Source organism: Neltuma alba, unplaced genomic scaffold (genome assembly GCF_004799145.2).
Source record: "Neltuma alba isolate B1F8T4 unplaced genomic scaffold, ASM479914v2 tig00011452_pilon, whole genome shotgun sequence".
Lineage (NCBI taxonomy): Eukaryota > Viridiplantae > Streptophyta > Magnoliopsida > Fabales > Fabaceae > Neltuma > Neltuma alba.
The window spans coordinates 41,372-57,348 of NW_021636128.1; the positions used below are offsets into that span (position 1 = coordinate 41,372).

Below are 15,977 nucleotides of genomic sequence, written 5' to 3' on the forward strand. Positions count from 1 at the left end.
TTTATAGCCCATGTATTCTACAAAGATGTTGTTAAATTACATGGGTTCCCATCCTCAATTATGTCAGATGGGGACCCTATCTTTCTAAGTTCCTTTTAGCAAGAATTATTCTGGTTGAGTGGCACTAAACTGAGGATGAGTACTTCCTATCATCCCTAAAGTGATGGACAGACAGAAGTGGTGAATAGGTGTCTGGAAACCTACTTGAGATGCTTTTCTACTAATCATCCTAAGACTTGGAGCAACTACTTGCATTGGGCTGAGTTTTCATACAACAAAGGGTTCCATTCTGCTTCTGGGCATTCACCTTTTAAGGTAATTTATGGTCGTGACCCCCCTGCTCTTTTACCTTTTCTTAAAGGTGGTACTCAATTAGTTGAGCCTGAAGAGTATTTTGAGGAGAGGGATACTGTAGTTACAGCTCTTAATGATAATTTGGTTGTGGCTCAAACAAGGATGAAAATGCTTGCTGATTCTAAGCGTAGAGAAGTGGAATTTCAGCCTGGAGATATGGTCTATCTGAAACTACAGCCTTACAAACAATCTTCTCTGACCATAAGCAAATTTCAGGAACTCTCTCCTCGTTATTGTGGACCATATCCTATTGTGAGGAAAGTTGGAGCTATTGCATATGAATTAGACTTACCACCAGGGTCTAAGGTGCATCCTATTTTTCATGTTTCCTTTCTCAAACCAGCCCATGGATAGCCTACTCCATCTTCTCTTCCACCCTTGTTGATGAATGATGAATGGAACTTCAAATTGAAACCAGAATAGGTACTGCAAAGTAGGCTCACGAAGAAAGAAGGAGAAGACATTGTTGAGCTCCTCATCAAGTGGAAAAATCATCCTATAGAGGAGGCTAGCTGGGAGACTTATGATGCAGTGGCAGTACAGTTTCCTACTTTCAGCCTTGAGGACAAGGCTGTCTTCCAGGGAGGGAGTAATGATAGGAACCAGTGTCCACTCTTAGTATATGCTAGGAAGAAAACTGGGAAGAAGGGGTAGTTTTATGACTAGTTATTTTCTATGTTTTAAGCGGTAGTTATATGTAGTTATTTCTTTTATGTCTTTTATTACTATTCAGTCATTAGGACTTATCTGTTAGTTATTGATCAGTTGTGAGGCTTAGTATAAAAGCCTAGTATGTAAGAAAAGCTACGGTTATGAATGAAGTATAATTCAGTAAACACTCTTTTCCTATCTCTTCCCCTAGAACTTCAAATTCTGGTTCTAGTTCCTCTTCCTTTCTTTTCCTCTCCTTCTAAATCCTCTGTTTTCCCCTAACCGGTACCTAACAAACCCAAAAAGGCATCATCATCTAGTAAGCCCAAGGCAAAATCTGCTCCAAAAGTTTCTGCATACACTAATGGTCTTGATCTTCCTCCCTCTGATGATGAAGATGAAGATATCATGAAAGAGGAGCAAGAACAAGATAATGTGCCTTAGCGGTCCACTCAACAGCAAAGGCCTGATTTAAAACCTCTTGAGGTGTCTATCGCTGACAAAGAGTTGAAAAAACGGGAAAAGAAGGATCTTCTTGCTGCCTATGCTGCAGAGTTGGCTAAGCAAGAAGCACTTAAGGATGACTGTGATGCTTTTACTGTGGTCATTGGAAGCTGGACTTCAGTACTTGATAGAGAAAATGATGCTGATGCCAATGTGAAAGATGTGACAATAGAAAACTTTTTTGTGTCAGCTTGTGGTAAAGAACTCCTTAAGAATGCATCAGTGAAGATATCTTATGGGAAGAGGTATGGTTTGGTTGGGCCTAATGGAAAGGGTAAGTCCACACTGCTGAAGCTCCTTGCCTAGAGGAAGATACCAGTTTTGAAGAATATTGATGTGCTTCTGGTTGAACAGGAGGGAGTTGGTGATGATAAAAGAGCACTTGAAGCTGTTGTTTCAGCAAATAAAGTACTTATTAAAACCCGACAAGAAGTGTTTCTTCTTCAAAATGCAAATTCTGTTGAAGAAAGCATAGACAAGGATGATAGTTATGAAGAGGAGAGAAGCTTGCTGAGCTGTATGAGAAGTTACAACTGATGGGATCTGATGCAGCTGAAGCTCAAGCATCAAAGATTCTAGCAGGATTAGGTTTTACAAAGGATATATAGAGCTGTCCTACAAAATCATTTAGCAGGGGTTGGAGGATGAGAATTTCTTTAGATACACTACTAAAAAAAAAGGTCATTTTCGTTTGTTCTGGAGGTTTTTTTCTGTCTATTTTGAGGGGGACGTAGAAGAAGCAGACGTAGATAAATGTTGTATATTCGTCTGTTGGTAACAGACGAATATGACACATCATATTCATCTGTTCAATCAAAACAGACGAATATTCGTCTACTCATTAGGAACAGACGAATATGATGCTTCATATTCGTCTGTTCCTAATGAGCAGAAATATGATTGTCTTATTCGTCTGTTCTGATTGAACAGACGAATATGTTCCATAAAAAAAAATTTCCTCACAAATGTGAAATTGCCTGAATTTTTTTTACAGAAAACCCTGAAAGATTTGCAAAAAGTAAAGTACAGCCAATTCAACAGATTCAGATCCATTCCATAATCCACAATCCTAATAATATCAATACATAATAATTCAACAAATTGAGATCCATTCCATAATCCACAATCCTAATAACATCAATACACAACACCAAATTTAGATCCATTCCATGGAAAAAGAATATATACACAATCCTAATAACATTCTAATATGTTTTAACAATCAAAATAATCCTAGGCACTTCAGTACCATTCAAGCCAACCTCATGTATCATTTTGAGAGTAAAACTCTTGAAGAAATTGTCCTGCCAAAAACGATCTCGAATAGCATCAATCTCTTTATCATTATAATAGTTGTCATCATCAAAGATCTGTAAGTTATAAATAAGAAGATTGAATTTATCAAAATAAGAGAATTAAAGAAAAACAATTCAATAGAAAAAAGCAAATAATCATAATTAAATGAATTATTACCATCTCAAAATTTAGAATACATTCAGACTCAATAATTTCATATATGAAACGGATAATATAATATCCGTACTCTGCACTTCCTGGTTGTCGATGACACTGTAAAATCAAAGTGAATATGAATATGTATATATATAGTTGATGGCATTAAAGAATTGAAAATGTTCTTACTTTTGGTTTGTGCCAAACAATCTTGTCATTTTTTTCCCTCGCATTTCCCTCCCCTCATACAATATGTTTTGAAAGACCTATGACCAAATAGAAATGAGCAAAGATTAGAACAACTTAATGAAGTAGGAAAACTAAATATATGACAACAAAACTTATGTGTCGAAGACATGTTTCATTTCCCTACTTGATGGACGACCTAATGAATCAAACTAGTAAATAAAATTATCTTTGGGACAAGGAATGCACAACAACCAATGTTGACTAAAATATAAAAAGAAGGAAAACCAGTAAAGATTCTTTGAAAATTAAATATATATATATAAATATTCAAATATAAATATAAGCTACTTCCTTTTCGATAATTGGAGCAAAATAACAAGGTAAGTGAGGGTTTGACATGGTATTATCCACGTATCTCATCTGCTTATCAATGCTGTTCTTCACAGGTTGCAAAGCGGTTGGACACATGAATCCATACAAATGTCCCTTTCCCGTAAAAGAGCACAAGTTATGAAAGTAGCTATCAAATTTGATACTAAACAAAAATTAATTCATATATATAAGTAAAAATGAGCAATTAGAAAAGATAAATGATAAAATAAAATCACATTATTGCTAGTTGAATCCGTGCAATGTCTAGCTGATCCAGGGATAGAAAGTCCTTGAGATCCTTTTTGTCCAATCCAAAATGATATGTGATTTGCTCTCCCACAATCCTATTAGGCATTTGTAAATTGACTTTGTTAACTGATTCATAAATGTCATACAGTTGTGCCAAATAGGGAAATTTAGTAGCATATTCAACATCCTAAATAGAAAAATAGAATAAAAATAAGTAACATAAATAGTATATGAAAGAGAAATTAGAAAATACTTGTGTTTTGTACCATTGGAGATATGACGTCATTTAGTCTTTTAGGCCATAAAATAAAATGCCCTTTTGCTTCGCTTAGCTTGCCAACCTCGTCACTGGAAAATGGCAAGTCTACATCTACCTCCTCCTCTCGAACAGCCGTAACCGTCACTTTAACCGAGTCCGCTGGAATTTTTTGATTATGAATTTTAGACCCTTTTGTGTATTTAATGGCATTGGTAACAACATGCATACTTGGGTTATCTAAATAGAGAACACAAGGTTCTCCATCATTTGGTGTGGGACTAGGGTATAACGGAGCTGACGGCACTTGTGGATTGAAACTCCCTTTTGTGCTGCCATATGCTGGAGAATTCTGAGAGTCCATGATACAAATAAAAGAATGGAATTAAATGGAAACAATGTTGACAAAATTCAAAACAAATTAATTATGTTGTGCTTAATTATATACCTAAGGTGTACGTTTTTGTGGTTGAAATTGCCCAATTTGCATGCTTGAGACTAAGGACTGCATCTCCTCCCAAATGTTGGATGTAAACTCATTTTTGAAGAATTGACGAACCTTATCACTTGTCATAATCTCTTGATGAACTTCTGCTCGAATTTTGTCTATCAAGTCAACACTTGGGACACTTCTGCCTGTAGAGCTTTGTGAACCAAAACCAAAAAATTGGGTTAAACCAACTATCTTTGATGACCCTCTCACTCGACCAGGATGGTCTAACTTCCCAGTTGCAGCTGTTAGGATATCTATCTTTCCACTTGGAGTAAAAGAACCTTGACTGCTCTACTCCTCAAGTGCATCCTATAACGTACAAGCAATAAATGATAAGTCAACAGAATGTGAACACTAATTTAATTTAGGTTGTTTTAATTCAAGTATTTACAATTTTTTTAGCAATGCTAGCAACAGTCTGATTGATATATTCACCCTTCTTCATCCTTACATGCTTCCCTGTTCTATGTCGAGAAGGAGGAGAGGGGGCTTGAACAATAATGCTGGGGTCTAACTTTGCAGCTTCTTGCATTTTTCGCAAATGAGTTTCCATAATCTCTTGTTGTGCCTTTCTGTAACCGCCACGAGACATGTAATGCTGGTACAGATTTTTAGATTGTTTTTCTTTATTTTTAACACTTAATTTCTATAGAAAACAAACAAAAATGAAGTTAGTTCAATGAAATAAAACTAGTTTATATGGTCATATTCACTAAGTAGAAGTTTACCTGAAATTCAGGATCTAAATGTGACGCAACAAATTTTCTCTAAGTGTCTTCTTCAAGAAATAAGTAAAAATCACATGGGTTTTCATCCTTTTTAGGCCCTTGAATGCAAGTACAAGTGAGAATTGTCTTAAAATCTTTCCATCATTCACGTACTTGGTCTAGCCACCGTTTTCTCATCTCCTCTGTGGGAGGGATATCATAGGTTTGCTGTGAGGTTCATGTGTAATAAATGAAATTAGAATATTTAATAGTAAGAAATATTATTAAAAAGTACAAGAAGTTTATGAAGTTATATACCAACATATCTTGCCAAATCGCATTCTTCGTTTTATTTGGTACTTCTTTCCAATTAGAATACAGAATGCTCACTCTGTTTCGACCTAGAATGCCTACGTAGCTTATGAACCTATCTGCTTCTGGACCAACTGGATTTATATTATCATCAAAATCTACATGCTTCCTTAGAGTTTTCCCGTGACGTACTGCTAGCTTTGGCATTCTTGTGGTGCCTCTACCCTTTTTTCTAATAGGTTTATCGTTCACTTGATCTTCACCAAAATCGTCCATGTTTCTATCATCATCCTCCATGTCCTGTTAGCAAACCAGAGTGAAACAGGCGAGTCAACTATAATGAAATCAATAAAAAATTAACAAATAAGAAAAACAAAATTCTATTATAGTGCATAACTTTTCTGTTAGGGTCTTACATTATGCATTTTCCTATATTCCTTCACAGTGATCAGTCCTAACAACATATTCGTCATCATCTACCAATTCTAGTTCATTTGATGGAGGTAGATTTGTAGTGAAAGGTGATGTCTCATCAATGTTAAAAGTTGGATCATCGTCCTTTTGTTTTTTTTACCTTGAAGCACAATTGACAATTTGGTATTTGCAGGATCGGTGACATAAAACACTTGTTTTGCTTGACTTGCTAAAATAAATAGTTTATCTGTATAACCAACCCTATGAAGATCAATTAATGTAAATCCAAATTTTTGATCTATTTGAACACCATTATTGTTGACCCACTTACACTTGAGGATCAAACTTTGAAATTAGTGTAACTTACATCCCATATCTCCTCAATAACACCATAATAGGCCATGGATGCCAATTTAGGGCTTTTATCTTTGGTACTAGAGAAATGCATTGCTTCAACAACTGCCATTACCCTACTGTTCTACACAATACTTTTCTCATCTTGAGCTTTTGTCTAGAAGGAATACCCATTTATATCATATCTACTCCAAGTGGTGACATCAAATCGAGGCCCCCAAGCTAACCATTTTATTGTGTCAGAAACATTTGTCTCTTTCCAAACCTGTTCCTTGAACCACACAATAAATGTCTTGTTATGCTCATTAGCTATCTGTCTATCATTTTTCTTTGGATACTTGTCCTTTAAAATCTACTTATGGTTATCTAAATATGGTTGAACTTCTTTCATATTATTTAAAATGTATAAGTGCGCTTGGAACAGTTCTTCATGAACAATGCTCTTCACTTTAAGCCCTCGAGTTCCCTTACCTATCCCATCATCATGTCGAGCTTGTGCTTCCACTCCAGATAGATATCCTTTACAAAAGTCTATGGCCTCTTTAGCTACATATCTTTCAAAAATTGATGCCTCAAGCCGATAAGGATTCTTAGAATTACCCTTTAAGACTTTCATGAATCTCTCAAATGGATACATCCATCTTAAATATACAGGGCCGCAGAGCCATACCTCTCTCACTAAATACACTATCAAATGTACCATAATATCAAAAAATACTGGAGGAAAATACATTTCTAGTTGACACAAAATAACAAACCCCTCTTTTTCTGATTCATCTAACTTTTCAGTGTCAATAACTTTTCTGCAGATAGCATTGAAAAAAAAACACAGTTTAGTTATTGTGTTTCTTACATCATCTTTCATAATACCTCGAATAGCCACTGGTAATAGTTATTGCATCAATACATGGTAATCATAAGATTTCATCCCAACTAACTTTAAATCATCCATCGAGACAAGCTTTTTCATATTAGAAGAATAACCCTGTGGCACCTTAATGTTATGCAAACATCGGCACAAGCTAGTTTTCTCTGCTTTCGACAATGTGTGTACAGCTGGCTCCAAATAAACCCTCTTACCACCCTCTTTTAGTTGCGGATGTAACCGTTATCTTATTCCCATTTCAGCCAAGTCTAGTCTCGCATTGATTCCATCCTTAGTTTTTCCTATTATGTGCAAAAGAGTACAAATAAGGCTATCACAAATGTTTTTCTCCACATGCATCATATCAAGACTATGTCTAACATCAAGATTACACCAATATGGAAGATCAAAGAATATGGACCTTTTTTTCCAAATGTTCTTCTCACCTACAATCTTTTTAGTCTTACCAAACATGACATCAATTCTTTCCACTTTACTATAAACTTCCTCTCCAGTTAATGGCTTCAGAGCCAATCCATGTTCTGGTGAACCATTAAAAACCTTTTTCAATCTACAGTATGGGTGGAATCAATCAAAAAACCTCCTATGACCAAGATAAACTGTTTTCCTTCCATGCTTAAGTTGGTGGTAGTGTGTGTCCGCTTCACATATAGGACATGCTTTATGTCTCTTTACACTGTATCCTGACAAGTTTCCATAGGCAAGAAAGTCATTTATTGCCGTGAAGATAATTGCATGCAGCTTAAAGGACTCTTGTTTATGTGCATCAAACACATCTACGCCTTCCTCCCATAATTTCTTCAAATCTTTAATCAGAGGTGCCAAGTAGGCGTCGATATCGTTCCCCGGCTGTTTTGGTCCCGATATCATCATAGACAACATCATATACTTGCGCTTCATGCATAACCAGGGAGGTAAGTTGTAAATCACAAGCAAAACTGGCCATGCACTATGTGTGCTGTCGAGAGTACCGTAAGGATTAATTCCATCTGTACAAAGCCCAAGACGAAGATTTCTTGGCTCACTACCAAATTCTAGATATATTTCATCTATTTTCTTCCATTGAGGAGAATAAGCAAGATGCCTAAGATATTTTCCATCTGATATTTTCCCATTAACATGCCATGTCATCTTTTTTGCCTCTGTTGCATTAGCAAACAACCCTTTGAATCGTGGTATTATCGGAAGATACCATAATACCTTCAAAGGTTGCCCTTTAGTTGTCTTATTAGCATCACCATCACTATCTTTGTGCTTTTTCACTTTATATCATGAAGATCCACATTTTGGACACTCACTAAGATCAACATACTCTTCCCTGTATAATATGCAATCATTAGGATAAGCGTGTATTTTTTCATAGCCCATTCCCATCTGAGACAAGATTTTCTTAGCCTCATGGATACTATTTGGAAGAACATTATCAGCCAGAAGCATATCACCCAACAATTAAAGTAATTCTATTTCTGCATCACTTTGCAAGCTATCATTTATATGCAATTGTGCGGAGAACCCCAGCCCAACATCATGAATCATATCATGCATTCTATCACTGAATCCACCCACTACTTCCTCTTCTTCAACCAATGGCATTGTTCCTTTTTCGTCATGCCATATCCATCTTGTATATCGAAGATTTATCCCCTCACAAAATAAGTGATCCCTTAAACCATCAATAGTCAATCGCCTCCTATTTAAACAATTAACACAGGCGCAAGAAGATTTATCCCCTCACAAAATAAGTGATTCCTTAAACCATCAATAGTCAATCGTCTCCCATTTAAACAATTAACATAGGGGCAAAAATACTTTCCTCTTTTGTCATAAGCATTCCTTTTAGTAAATTCAATAAATTCTTCTACAGTGTCCTCATACCCCTTAGATGTTCTCAAAGCACTCATTCAACTACAATCCATTCTGTTAATATATAAGTAATTGTAAAAAAATTTAAATTTAATTTAAGACCGAAATCAACAATACTTTAATTTCATGTAATTCAGAGAGATAGCCATTTCATCAAACACCATAACTACTACAACAAAATATTTAAAACCACTACTTCTTCATAATTCATAGATATAATTAATGAAAACAAAAAACCAAATCATATAAAATCAAAAAGTCATCAATTCCACTCTATTGATTATACATCTGTATTACCCATAGGTTATTCAAAAATCTAAATTACAATACAATCACAAGCTAGACTCCTAATTCCAACAGGTTCATCAAACAACAATAAGCATTATATATAATCAATTAATATTTAAAAAGATATCATACTTACCTATGAAGTGAAGAATGCAAAATGAAAAGAACTGCAGACTACCCACAGTACAGGTGAGCTGGAAACACCAAAAAAAAAAAGAGTGAAACAAAAAGAAAATGTGAGTCAAACACCATAACTACTATAACAAAATATTTAAAACCATTCATTCTGCATAATTCATTGATATAATTAAAAAAAGTGTAAATAATATAAAATCAAAAACTCAATTCCATTCTATTATTGGTTATACATCTATATTTTATCAAAAATCTAAATTACAATACAATTACATGCCCCCTAATTCCAACAGGTTCATCAAATAGCAACATAAACAATATGCACAATCAATTAATCCTTGAAAAGATATCTAACATAACTTACCTATGAAGTGAAGAATTAAAAATGAGGGAGAGCTGTAAATTACCCACGTTGAGCTGCAAACACACAAACAAGCAAAATGTGAGTGAAAAAGAAGAAAAGAGAGAGGAAAAAAATTAAAATGAAAGAGAGGAGTACCTTCAATTGAAAAAAGAGGATAGGGGAATTTTTTTTTTTTTTGGGTGTTAGGGGGTGGGGAGACACCCGGGGGGGACCATAGTTGGGGGGAGGTGTAGGGAAGGGGGGTTATGTAACATCCTGATTTTTGGACCTAGAACTATCAGAAATAGCCTAAATGAGATAGGCTACCAGACCCCTTTTTAGTAGAGGTCTTAAAGATGAGAAAGAAAGTTAAAGCAGTTTTAGGGACTAAACTGCAAAGTGAATGTTTTAAGGGGCTAAAGGGTAATCAAAGTTAGAGGCTCCAGTAAAGTCTCAAAGGCCCAGAAAGAGAAAAGAGGCTAGATACAGACCAAAGGTTAAGTTAGAAGCCTCAAAGAGATTGTTTTATGAGGTTGAGCCTAAGCAGGGGTAAAACCGTAAATTCAGAAAGTTACGGCCATCAGGGGTAAAAATGGAAAGTACTTAGAAAATTCTAAGAAAATCCCAGAAAATGGGAAATAATATTCTAAGACTCTTTTATGAAGAGAGATGATGAAAATACCCCTGAGGTAACTTAAAAGGAATTTAGAAGTTTATGGCTCAATCTAAGATGTAGAGGTAGATTTAATTGTTTGAGTCATAAGGAAACCTCAGAAAATTATGGTAAAATAGGGATGTATGATCTAAGAGACTGTAGAAAATTATAAAATTAGTCTCATCCCTAGAAGACAAGCAAAATGGCTTTAAGAATACTTAAAAGCCAGTTGTGCCCAAAAAAGCATTTTAAAGAATGATTTTTAAGTGGGGCTATAGGTTGAGTTATGACCTGAGAAAATTCACAGATTTTCTCTAGAATAGGAGGAATTTTATGATATTTTTGGATGAATTTTTGGAGCTCTGGACTGAATAAAATGCTCCAATCAAATATTAAATAATTTTGTCCCCTAAATAGGAGACAAAACCAAAGAAAATATCTAAAAGCCATCATGACGATGCTGAGTCAGCATGCTGAGTCATCAAGCGTAATCATGACACCGACGAGTCATCATGCTGAGTCATCAAGCGTAATCATGACACCGACGAGTCATCATGCTGAGTCATCAAGCGTAATCATGACACCTACGAGTCATCATGCTGAGTCACCAGAAGATATTTATGGACAGCATAAAAATCAGAACGCAGTATGGAAATATTTTAGACAATCTTTTGTCTACCCATTATAGCGAAATCTCTACTGCATGACTCAGTAAGGTTAAGTAGCCTGTCAGTAGAGCTAATTATTTTCATCTATGCTCCTCTAAGGTGGCACCATATATGTACTTAATTAAGATGAGAAAATAGTGTCAGAACATGTCCTGGTGGTACAGGGTAAGTCAGGACCCGAAAAGTATCTGATATGGTGCAAGATTGGCTTGATAGGTGGAGAAATAATTAAGGAGATATTTTTGCACGAATTTCCATTTATTTTCTCCCTATTTTAATGCCATAAATGATGAAAGGACATAAAAGTGACAAGTGTACGGTTAGATGAGAAAAAGAAAATATTACGTGTACGGCTAGATGGAAGACACGTGTACGGTCGGATGCAAGGCACGTGTGCGGTCGGATAAAGACATGTGGCTTGATGATGTAAGCATGATGTCATCATGATGAGGTAAGCATGATGTCATAGGACACTTGTCACCGTAAGATCAAAAGAGAAAATGGACGGTCCAGATCGAGCCACGTATTTTTAAGATCAACGGTCCAGATTCGGTCTGTTTTTCTATAAATACCCCCTCCCCTCCCTACCATTTCGTCAAAGCATAAGGAATCCATGGGGAAGCTCTTGCAAAATGGTTTCTAGAGAGAGAAAGAAGAGGGAGAAAGAAAGGCCAAGTGGTTCCAAGCCAGATCAAACTCTAAAACACGGTATGTGGTGGTTATAGCACCTGATTTTATGCCTATTTCGGATTAGTTACTGTGCGTATCTGATTCTGAAATTTTGCATGCTTAAAGTACACTCTGTGAGATTTAAATCCATAGGTAGAACACTTCATTTGGATATGTGTACGATTTATGGTGATTTTTCAAAGTTAGGGTTTGAAATCTGGAAACAGTGTTGAACTTTTGGAAGAGTTTTGAGTTCCGTACAGTTCCGGTACTGTTCGGCGTAGAACTGGTTCCTGAAACTATTTTTCATTTAAATTTAACTTAAGGATCTTTCAGTGAGACTTGGAAGAACTCAATTTGGAGTTTTCTAGAATTAATTATGAATTTTCAAAGTTGAGCAAAAATTCTGGAAATTCTGCGTGAATAGTACCCGCGAAGCAAAATTTCCAGATTTGGTATTCTTGAATCTAAGGCCATCTAAAGTGGTCCTAATTGACAAGAAATGGATCTTAAGGATGGGAAATGATAAGATTTATGTTAGAAAAGTTGGAAAGAAAACCCTAAGACTAAGAGAAAGGGTTGAGGTTCAAGAAAGCTAGTCTTGAACTTTATGTAATCTAGTGGTCCTAATGGTTTGTATGATCAATGTGACTATGTTTAGGATCTTTGGAACATCCAAGAGGATGTTTGGTGATGTTGACGGAATGTCCACATGGTTGGAAAGACAAGGAAACCAAAGGAAAAGCAAGGGGAAAGCCATGTTACAAGGTAGTGAACTTACCTATACTGTGTGCTTGATATGTATGCTTGCATGATGTGATTGTGTTGCCATGATGTGACTAAGCTATGATGAAATGTTTGCAAAGTTATGTTTGCAAGTTTATGTTATGTTTTACCTTGGCAATATGTTATGGAAGCATGAAATGCTTTAGCTTACTTTCCATGGCATTCATGTGTTAATGTTATAAACATGTCATGCATGTGCATTATGTCTTGCATGCTTATGGGTAGTGTTTGCTACTGAGATTCTCCCGAATCTCACCCCTCCCTAACCAACCATTTAGGTCAATCAATGATGGGCAATGATGGGCAATGATGGCATGAGAAGCAAGGAGAAGTAAGCGGAGAATTATTCTTGTTAATGGATGAGACTGTTGATATATGTATAATTCTACTATTTTGTGAACTATGTTATGGATGCCAATGATACCATGTATTTAATTATAATATTTATGGCATAAATGAAAGTGTATGAGCATGAACGGGAAAGAGTAAGGCCATGTTATGTATGCCAAAGAAATAAAAAGAATTAAAGAGATGTTAAGGGATAAAACGTAAGTCCTGGAGCAGTGAATTTGTAGCTCAGTTTGACCTATCAAACGAGTGAGTTAGGTCATAAGATTTGGCAAGCAAAGAGATCTGATGTTTCTATTTAAAATGAGGGGTAGTTTGCCCGATTCTGATAACCGAGCAGAAAGTTATGCCTTTCCAAAGTTAGGCAAAAATACAGTAAAATCCGAAAATGACCAAATGAACAGTAACTTTTTCAAAGGAAATTGAGCTCGAATTTCAAGGCAATCAGTTCAGAAACTATTTTTCCTCAAAATTTTATCCAAAGAGCTTTCTGTAGAACTTGGAATCACTCAATTTCAATTTTTCTATAATTAGTTATGAATTTTTGAAGTTTGTCACATTTTAAGGTGACAATGAATAGTAACCTGTAAATGAAAATTTTCGAACTTGATTTTTCATCAATTGTAGCCTTCAAAAGTGATTCCAAATGCTTCCGCAAGGAAAGTTAATTGATTTAAACATGAGGTGTCACAGGTTACGAGGGCAGGGAGGTAGGGAAACAGGGGGGCCATGGTTAGGGGGTGGGGAACCACGGGATGGGGGGACTGGGGGGACCACGGTGGGGTTGGGGGTGGGGAACTGGGGGGATCATGGTGGGGTTAGGGGGGCCATGACCGGGGGATGGAGTTACGGGGGGTAAGGGGACCACGTTGGGGTTTTGGGGTAGGGGGACCACGATGCGAGGGGGGGATTACGGTGGGGGAGGGGGTAGAAGGGGGGGATACTTTGGGAGGCCGAAGGTTAGAGGACTTGGGAGCCGAAGGGAGAGGGAGAGAAAATGGAGGAGGGAGCAGGAGGCGGGAGTGAAAATAACAAAGTACAGGAGAAGAATATGGACCCTAAAACAGGGCCCATATTCATCTAGTCAATAATGACCAGACGAATATGAGGCTGTATTTTTATCTGTTTTTAATTTTAGATGAAAATAGGCGACGAAAATGGACCATTTTGTAGTACTGATAGAGCACTTTTTATTCAGCCAACTCTATTATTGCTTGATGAACTGACAAATCATCTTGACCTGAGAGCTATTCTCTGGTTTGAGGAATACTTGTGCCGTTGGAAGAAGACTTTGGCAGTCGTCTCATATGATAGGGATTTCTTAAATACAGTTTGCAATGAGATTATTCATCTACATGATTTGAAACTTCATATCTATCGTGGAAATTTTGATGATTTTGAAAGTGGTTATGAGTAGCGTCACAAAGAGATGAATAAGAAGTTTGAGATTTATGATAAGCAGATGAAAGCAGCTAAAAGAGGTAGAAATTGGGTTCAATAAGAAAAGGTGAAGGATCGAGCTAAGGTTGCAGCTGCTAAGGAAGCAACCAAAAGCAAGGGCAAGGGCAAGGGCAAGGGCAAAGTTGATGAGGATGAAGCCCCTATAGATGTTCCACAAAAGTGGAGGGATTACAATGTTGAGTTTCAGTTCCCTGCACCTACTGAACTAACACCTCCTTTGCTGCAACTTATTGAAGTGAGGTTCAGCTATCCAAATCGACCGTATTTCAGACTCTCAGATATTGATATTGGCATTGATATGGGACTCGTGTAGCCATTGTTGGGCTTAATGGAGCTGGGAAATCGACGCTGTTGAATCTTTTTGCTTGTGACTTGTCTCCAACTGAAGGTGAAGTTCGAAGAAGTCAAAAATTGAGGATTGGAAGATATTCCCCGTACTTTGTGGACCTTCTAACAATGGATGAACATTTGTGCAGTATCTTCTTCGTCTCCATCCAGATCAGGAAGGACTTAGTAAGCAAGAGGCTATTCAAGCAAAACTTGGTAAGTTTGGATTGCCGAGCCATAATCATCTTACCCCTATTGTCAAACTAATAGGAGTGCAGAAAGCTCAAGTAGTATTCACCTCTATATCCATGTCAAAGCCCCATATTTTGGCTTTTGGATGAACCCACTAATCATCTAGATATGCAAAGTATTGATGCGTTAGCTGATGCATTGGATGAATTCACTAGTGGAGTTGTTCTTGTTAGTCATGATTCTAGATTGAGATCACGTGTATGCGATGATGAAGAGAGGAGTCAAATATGGGTAGTTGAAGATGGTACCATCAAAACCTTTGATGGGAGTCTTGAGGATTACGAGGATGAGTTGTTGAGAGACATCAAAGCTGAAGTTGACGATTATCTTGGTTTACACTTGGTTCTGTATTTGGACAATAAAAATTACCTAGAATCCCTTAGGCCTTGTTTGGTTTAACACAGGGATGGGAGGGGAGGTTAATTAAAAGAAAGGGAAAGGAGGGGAAAGGAGGTCATGGGTTTTGTTTGGTTGGAGGAGAGGGGAAGGAAGGGAAGATTTCTTATTTGGTTCATAGAGGGAGGAGAGGAGAGGTAATTGTAAATTGACAAATATGTCCTTATCTATATATTTAGACTACGTTATTCTTTTATTACAATATTTATATCAAAATTATTATTTCTTAATTTATCAATTTCAAAAAAAACCAATTACCTCACTTACATGTGATAAAAAATTATAAAACTAAAAAAAATTAGGAAATATGATAAAAAGTTTAACATTCTATCCTATTAATTTTATAATTATAATACACACGCATGTGTATTAATGTGTATGACATGTATATATTATATAATTATAATGCATACACGTTATGATATCTATGTATTAATATACATGTGTGTGTGCAGCTTATCTAAGATTAATATATATGCATGTTTGCAGCCCATCTGAGATTATAATACACACACATTGTGATATGTATATATATCAATCGGTGTATATGAAAAGTAATTCAATTGCTCAATACATGCTATTTTTATTAGTTT

The 15,977-nt window shown here is 36.3% G+C and overlaps 1 pseudogene; it reads left to right on the forward strand.

The window, feature by feature from the left end:
• Positions 1 to 1,299: 1,299 nt before the first annotated feature.
• Positions 1,300 to 15,387, forward strand: LOC114713711 (ABC transporter F family member 4-like; annotated as a pseudogene).
• Positions 15,388 to 15,977: the final 590 nt, after the last annotated feature.